The sequence below is a fragment of the Pyxicephalus adspersus genome, chromosome 2 (genome assembly GCF_032062135.1).
Source record: "Pyxicephalus adspersus chromosome 2, UCB_Pads_2.0, whole genome shotgun sequence".
Lineage (NCBI taxonomy): Eukaryota > Metazoa > Chordata > Amphibia > Anura > Pyxicephalidae > Pyxicephalus > Pyxicephalus adspersus.
The window spans coordinates 36,678,622-36,686,541 of NC_092859.1; positions in this window are offsets into that span (position 1 = coordinate 36,678,622).

Sequence of the window (7,920 nt, forward strand, 5' to 3'; positions counted from 1 at the left end):
GGACTCCAAGCTTGTTTTTTCTTTACAGAAAGACCAGCTAAAGAAAAATGACAAGAAGTCAATTAAATTTTATAGGAAAATAAATTACTAATATAGAAGCTAGCTACAAATGGAGATATTAGCTAGCTACAAGCTGAGCTAGATATGAGCTAGCTGGAAGTGAGATGTATCTGTTGTTTGTTGTTCTGTTGTTGTTTTGTGCAATCTAAACATGGAATTAAGGTACAAATACTTCCATGATATGTATTCCTCATCACATGTAACACATCAAGTGTATTTCCCCACTGATATTTGGAACAATTATGCAGAAACTCCTATTTTACAGATATCCAGTAAGTAGTTGTAACAGAACCTCCAGCCAACATCATGACAACAAAGACTGTTGATCCAGGAAACATCAGATTGCCTCACGGGATCAGGAAAAAGTTGTTGGAGCAAATTGAATCAGTGTTTTTTTTACTTCCTCTGGATCAGCTATGTCTATAGGGTTTTTATCTGGGATATGTTTATTTCCCTAGTGGTTGAACGTAATGGACTTCCCTGGATCAACTGTCTCGGGTATCTTTACTTTAAAACCTTAATACCCTGTTATATTCTATGCTTCTAGAAAACCATCCAGCTTTTTCTTAAAGCAATCCATAGTAGTTGCTGAAACTACTTTCTGAGGGAGCCGATTCTACATTTTCACAGACCTTACAGTATCCCTTCCTTATCCGGAGCTTAAACTTCTTTTCCTCCAGATGCAAAGAGTGCCTTTTTGTTCTTTGTAATGATCTCAAAGTGAATAACGGGGAAGAGAGTTCTCTATATGGACCGTTTATATATTTATACAGGGTGATCATATCCCCCTTTAATGTCTCTTCTCAAGGGAGAATAGATTTAGTTCAGCTAATCTCTCCTCATAGCTGAGCGCCTCCATTCCTTTTATTAATTTAGTTGCCCTTCCCTGCACTCTCTCCGATTCCACAATGTCCTTTTTGTGAACTGGTGCCCAAAATTGGACTGCATATTCCAGATGTGGTCTGACCAATGCTTTGTACAGGGGCAGGATTATGTCTCCATCTCTGCAGTCTATTCCTCTTTTAATACAAGAAAGTACTTTGCCAGCTTTAGATATTGCAGCTTGGCATTGCATGCTGTTATTAAGTCTATGATCTACCAGAACCCCCCAATCCTTTTCCATTTCTGACTCCCCCAAATGTATTCCCCCTAGACAGTATGAAGCATGCATGTTGTTAGCTCCCAAGTGCATAACTCTACATTTATCTATAATAAATGTAATCTGCCACTTGGCTGCCCAATCAAACAGTACACCCAGGTCTGCTTGTACATTATAAACATCCTGTATTGACCTAATTTTATTACATAGATATTGGTATCTAAGTTGAAAAAAAATCTCTGGTCACTATAAATGTATGATCCCTGGTTGAGAGGGTCTGATAATTTATTAATTGGTGTAAAGTTGCTATAGAAAAGCTTGAATATATAGCGCAATCTTTGTAGAGATGCAAACCTACCAGTTGTTCACATGGAAAGAGGATGCATCTGTGCATGGAGGAACTATAAGGGTCCCCTGCAAAGGGTATACAGAAGTTTATGATATCATCAGAGGAACAATGAACAAAGGAATGACATCAGTGTCCAGTAAATGTCCCATCTGTTCATTTTCCTCCTGGGTTAGATATACATTATTTATGAGTTGATACCTATAATTTGCACTTTTACTTGAGATTACCCATGCCAACAGCCAGATATGAACAAAATACCTTACAATACATTTTATATAAATCAGTGTCACTGTCCTTCTAGAGCAGCCAATGACAAGTGTGAGTGAACTAGCATTGTGAATGTTTCTGGAATGTCAGAGAACATTAATACGTACTGTCTGTGTAGCTGCTCTGCAAAGTCAGGCTTCTTCCTATGAAGTTCTTCCTGTCTTTGTACTGAATATCACTACACATTCAAAATGTGTGTGTGTAGATTAAAAATTTGCATTGCCTGTACAAGACAGTCTAAAATAAATGAGCAGCAAGTTGGACCTCTAAAATGACCCCACCAGGTGGGAGAATCCAGAAACTTAAAGTGTATGCATAGACAAAATGTTGATATATTATGGAGAGATCAAGACAGCTGTCAGGTTTTATTCCTTTATGTGTTCCTGCGCTTGTCACAAAAAGTGATAGGAAATCCTAAACTCTACCATTGGCACCGGAACATAAGATAAAGATAATGTAAGGCCGTGGTGCTGCACCAGTACCCACCAGACGCCAGTCCCCCAATCTAACGCCACAGTCTTCACCTATAGCAAGCCTCTGCTCAGCCTCGGGGGACTGGTTGTGTCTCCCAGCACATGGTTTCTGTGCGCATGGAATGGCGCCTGGGGAAGGACTGGCACTAATTTCTAGATCTCCTCTGCTACTGAAAGCATCACCGTGAACGCTCTACTGCACTGGAACACCACCCAGGATTATTGTCCAGAAGCGTGTCTCCTAACAGATAAATCCTTTTTTTGGGACACCTGACTGTTACTAAGAAAATTTCCCCTTACTTTTTTTCCCCTTCACACAAACCAAAACCTGTGTACATTCATTTGAAATGCATGTCACCAGATTCCATCTTAGCCTAGAAGTTACAGGTAGATGACAATTTGGAGGCTATGTTTTACCTACTTTGTCTTTTTCTGAATGCTGCATGTCTTGATACATTTTCATTGCAGGCAAAACAGGTGAGCTGTGCTGTGTTCAAATGAAAAAGCCAGAGTTTGACAGCACACAAGCAATCTGATAATAAAATCGTAATTAGTGATCAGTTACTATTCATACTGTGTAGTTCTTTGTAGTACAAATTAATTGCACAAATGTAAAGCATTATGCAATAATTACCGATTACCAAATGCTACCATATGAGCAATTTCTTCCCAATGTGTAGTGATCATTCACTGATTGCTAGTGATTAATCACAGACAATTTTAGTATAGCAGTGATATTGTGTTACTAAAAATCATTTGTGTGCACCTAGCCTAAGAGATTCATCGTATAACTTGACCCCCTGGCAGGTCACTGCTCCACCTGTGTGATTCGCTCCATCCCATGGACTGCAGTGTTTTCCCCACCCCCATCTCTTCCCTATAATTTTGTTTGGAGCACCAAAACCAGCATGTGAGCCCAATGACTGACAGATGTATGGAACTGTAATACCAGTGTAAATACAAGCTCAGTAAAATGCATATCTCTAGCAATATAATCATTCTTAGAATTTTACTGAGTGTGCTTTGATTTTTTTGCCTCTACAACCCTTTTTGCAACTTTAAACCCCAGTGTGCTTTAAGCTTGGCCTCCGTGTAATGAAGACGTGCAGAGGGAACTGTACTTTGCTGGTGTGGTCTTGATGGAAAGGTGATAGGAGATCTCCTCCTGGACCTGACCCATCAAGAATCTATTTCCTTTATTATACGGCCCCTAGAATTTTCCCGCAGCTAATAGCAAAGCCTCTGCCCCCTTGTTAACTTCTGATACCGCCATATCAAACGTCCGGATTTTCTTTTTATCTCCAGAATCTTCTGAGATGCAAAAAAACTGAGAGGCGTAAGTCAGGCAAACAAGTGGATTTAAAGGGCTTTGAGAGCTAATATCTAAAGCTTGCAGATTCTTTTTCTTCCCAGTACAGCGGCTTTAAGCTGTCTCCAGCCTGAACCCCAAAGACCTGTGAATAATTAATTTATCATTTAGAAATGTGGAGGGTTTGATGCTGTCAGAGGAGTGATTCTTTTATCTTTTGCTATCTTCATCTCAAGGTCTGGAGCGATGGAGGCCGGAGATGATTTGCACAAAGCAAGCAGCATGATTAAGTATATATTATATATAATGGAGGCTGGGGGAAAGCAGCATTCCATCATATGAACGCTGACATGAATGTGACATATGTCATCTCAGGGTTTAGTAGAAAATTACCTGGTAGTATGTATGTTAACATATTGCAGGGGGACTGTTAGCAACATTAGGCCGAGCAGTGAATGCGCCATTACTCAAGCATAGCTCCCAATTGTCCCTCTTTTGGAAACTTTTCTCCTTCCTTCTCCTTGGTTGTCACTTTTTATCTGTGGTTTAGGCCTAAAATAAAATTGTACAATTCATGTGCAGGTGGGTTTTTATTTGGGGCACCATTAGAAAGATTTCTCCTTACTTCCTCTCCTGATGACAATGATTTTATCAGGCAGAAAGTGAGGGGAACTCTGCATCAGCAACACAGCCAGGAGTAACTGGAACAGGAAATGAGGGAAAGTCTTCAAATGGCAACATTGACATGTGTTGTAGTGATAACTAAGAGGGGTATCCTCTTGCTTACCTATTGAGTGGCTTTAACCACCCGGGCGGTTAGCCCGACCTTGGTTCAGGGTAAGTAAACTTGCTACTATCATTTACCCTGAACCAAAGTCGGGGTAGCTAAAAGTATAAACAAGCATTATATTGCAATCCGATTGCAATACAACATTGTATGACAATCGGATTACAACTGAAAAAAAATACTTACCTTGTCTCCTCAGCTCCTCCGGAGACGTCTTCTGTCTTCTTTCTTCATCCGGCGAGTGCAGTTACGATGTACGGGGTTTCCCGGTGACGTCGCTGCATGTGTCAGTGCGGGCGGGAGGCGGGACGGGAAATTCAAAAAACTTTGCATTGAACTCAATACAAAAAAGCTGTATTGAGTCCAATACAAAGAAATCTTTATATAATATATAAATAATTGTATTATATACCGTATTTTTCGCCGTATAAGACGCTCCGGAATATAGGACGCACCCAATTTTAAAGGAAGAAAATCTAGAAAAAAAGATTCTGAAAGATTATTCCCCTTCTTCTCACTCATGTGCCATTCATACCAGTATTCCCCTTCTGATCACTCATGTGCCATTCAAATTCCCTTTCTGATCACTCTGTGCCATTCAAATTCCCCTTCTGATCACTCTGCCATTCAAATTCCCCTTCTGATCACTCTGCCATTCAAATTCCCCTTCTGATCACTCTGTGCCGTTCTTACCTTTTTTTCCACTGTACGGCAGTTAGGGCAGGGATCAGCAGGGGGCGCTGTGCCGGCTTCTTTCACTCTGCACTGCAGCCAGGAGGAGACACACGCTGCAGCCAGAGAGGACAGGAGACACACGCAGGATCGGGTATCGGGTATCGGGTGAGTATATTATTTTAATTATTTTATAACACATTTGTCGTATAAGACGCACCAATTTTTGCCCCCCAGTTTTGGGGAAGAAAATGTGCTTCTTATACGGCAAAAAATACGGTATATATCATATAAGCTACTGTACAATTACATTACATTATACACTATTTTTTTTTTAAAGATTTTTTTTTTTTATGTTTTATAAAAAAAAAAATTATTAAATTTATAAAATTTAACACTTTTTGCATGGAAGTACGGAAGTTCGGAAAGAATTAGAGCACCCGGCGTTCGCGACGCTCGGCGATTCCTGATGATGTTAGTGCATGCGCCCGTCGATGGGGGTCGTAGCGGGAAATTCAAATATTTTGTATAGGATTCAATACAAAGTCCTGTATCCAATCCAATACAAAAAAATACAAAATAAATTTATGTAGTTTTGTCTATAGGTATGTGACGTTGGACGTGGTTTTAAAATTTACCACACTAGGGAGGTGTTTTAGAAAAATATATTACTATACACTATACCGAATTATTGCATTTTCAGTATTTTTGATTTATTTATGTATTCTTGTTTAGGCTGATTTTTGTGTTTTTTATTTAATTTTATTAAAAGTAATTTTTTTTTTTTACATGATTGTGTTTCAAACTTTTTTTATATTCATGGTTCATGATCTACTAAACCCTTGTTCGGACATATTTCTGTAAGTTACAGGTCTACAATTTAAAAAAAAAATTCATGAAAAACAGTGTACCGCTTTTGGTACAGAAATCCATGACAGGTGTAAAGGGAGATATTAAAATGTTCTTACCTCTGCTGGCCAGTCCACCCGACACCTCCGGTTAACCATTCCCTTTCCAAAAAACTGCACAAAAATCTGTTTTGGATATAACTGGCCATAGCAGCCTTTTTATTAACAAATTCTAAAAAACATTAATAACTCTTTACTTTTATTAAATACACAACATCAAAAACACCATATAACAATTACATTCATGTAAACATGTTTTTCTGGACGGTCCATAACAGTACCTGTCACCTGGATATTCCTGCATCCAAAAAATAGGCCCCCCGCCGTTAACACACAGCTCAGGGACAACCCGCAGTATCCCTCCAAACCCACCGGGTCCCACCTCAACCCAGTGTTCCAAACAACCCCACTATCATGGACCACCAGAAAAAAAAACGCCCTGCTGCCATGACAAAATTTCACCACCCAAAACCCCTATACAGGGAGGGTGGGTGGGCAACTTTTCTCCTCTGCCTTTTTCAAATTTCTGACCTATGCCCTCCCACCTCCTCTCCTATATATGCCCCTGTCCTTTGACCCCACCTTTTATTTCCTCCGCCCATCACACCATATCTTTTTTAACCAATCACTATCTTTAACCCCCTCTCTCCTGATTTCATTTTCCACCCCCCTCTCCCTGTCATGAGGCCCTCCGCCCATATATTTTTTTTTTTTTTTTTTTTATATATGGCTCTGGGCCAACTGACATCAGTGAAACGCCCAGGTGGTTAAGCAAAACTAACACTTACATAGTTACATAGTAGGTTAGGTTGAAAAAAGTCCATCAAGTTCAATCACTAGGGAAATAAACATATCCCAGATATAATACCCTATAAGACAAAGTTGGTCCAGAGGAAGGCAAAAAAAAACCCCGGTACAATTTGAAAACACTGAGTAAGTAAAAGTATACAAAGGTTGCCATTGCTGATCTACTTTGAAAAAGCAAGTAGTTTGGCTTTGTCCTCGATAGTTCTTCAGTCATTGGCCTAGAACAAGTCTGCAACCACTGAGGGCTGATTGGCCTCCTTGCTTTTATTGGTTTGGAAGCTATTAGAGCCAGGTTATCATGACAGCCAAACAGCTAGCATTTTCAGAATAAGAAGGCTGCCTGCCTGTTTGTATGAGACGAGGGGGATACTGAACACATAACTGCTGAAACTGAAAGGAATTGTCATTGTCGGGCCTAGTATACGAGCTAATGTCACTCTCAGGACAAACATTTCACACCACTTAGATTGTCGACTCTCTCTGGATCTTTTATCTTCTTTAATTTTCCAACGCCTCAGGCATGACAATTAAATTGTAATTAAGCCCCACGGGGCACAAAATAATGGTGTCTGCAGAGTGATGTGCATGGAGCAGAGATCGCTCTGACAAGATGATAGGAAATAAGGATTTATATATGAATATGGCATTGCTGCTGCAAAATATTCACAAACAAATTATTTTGCAGGTAAAAGGGGATTCTCACCTTAGTTGGAAATATATTGACTGTGACTCCTGTTTGTGATAACACGAGGGGATCTTCCATTCAACAGCTCCCAGTGTTATTAGAAATGGCAGATGCAATTGCAGAGCTTGTTGTCAGCCCCACTTACTGGTCAAATCAGGTATTACAATACTTCTAATAAATTAGACCTGTTGGTGAAGTTGACCCAGTGTGCCTGTAATGAAGAAGTGCAGAGGAAACTGTACTTTGCTGGTGTGGTCCTGATGGCAAGGTGATGATTATTGAGGTCTGCACTCAGGGTCTATTATTGGGGTTTGCATGGGAAGTCTTTGGATGAGGTCTGCACTGGGGTCTGTCACTGAGGTCTGCGATGGAGGTCTTCACTGAGGTCTATACTTGGGGTTTGTTACTGAAGGGTCTATGCCCAGTGCTTTCACGCTTTGATTGACAGCACATTGTAACTTGAAATACCATAGTCCTCAATTTTTACCAAACCAATGTAGTAAT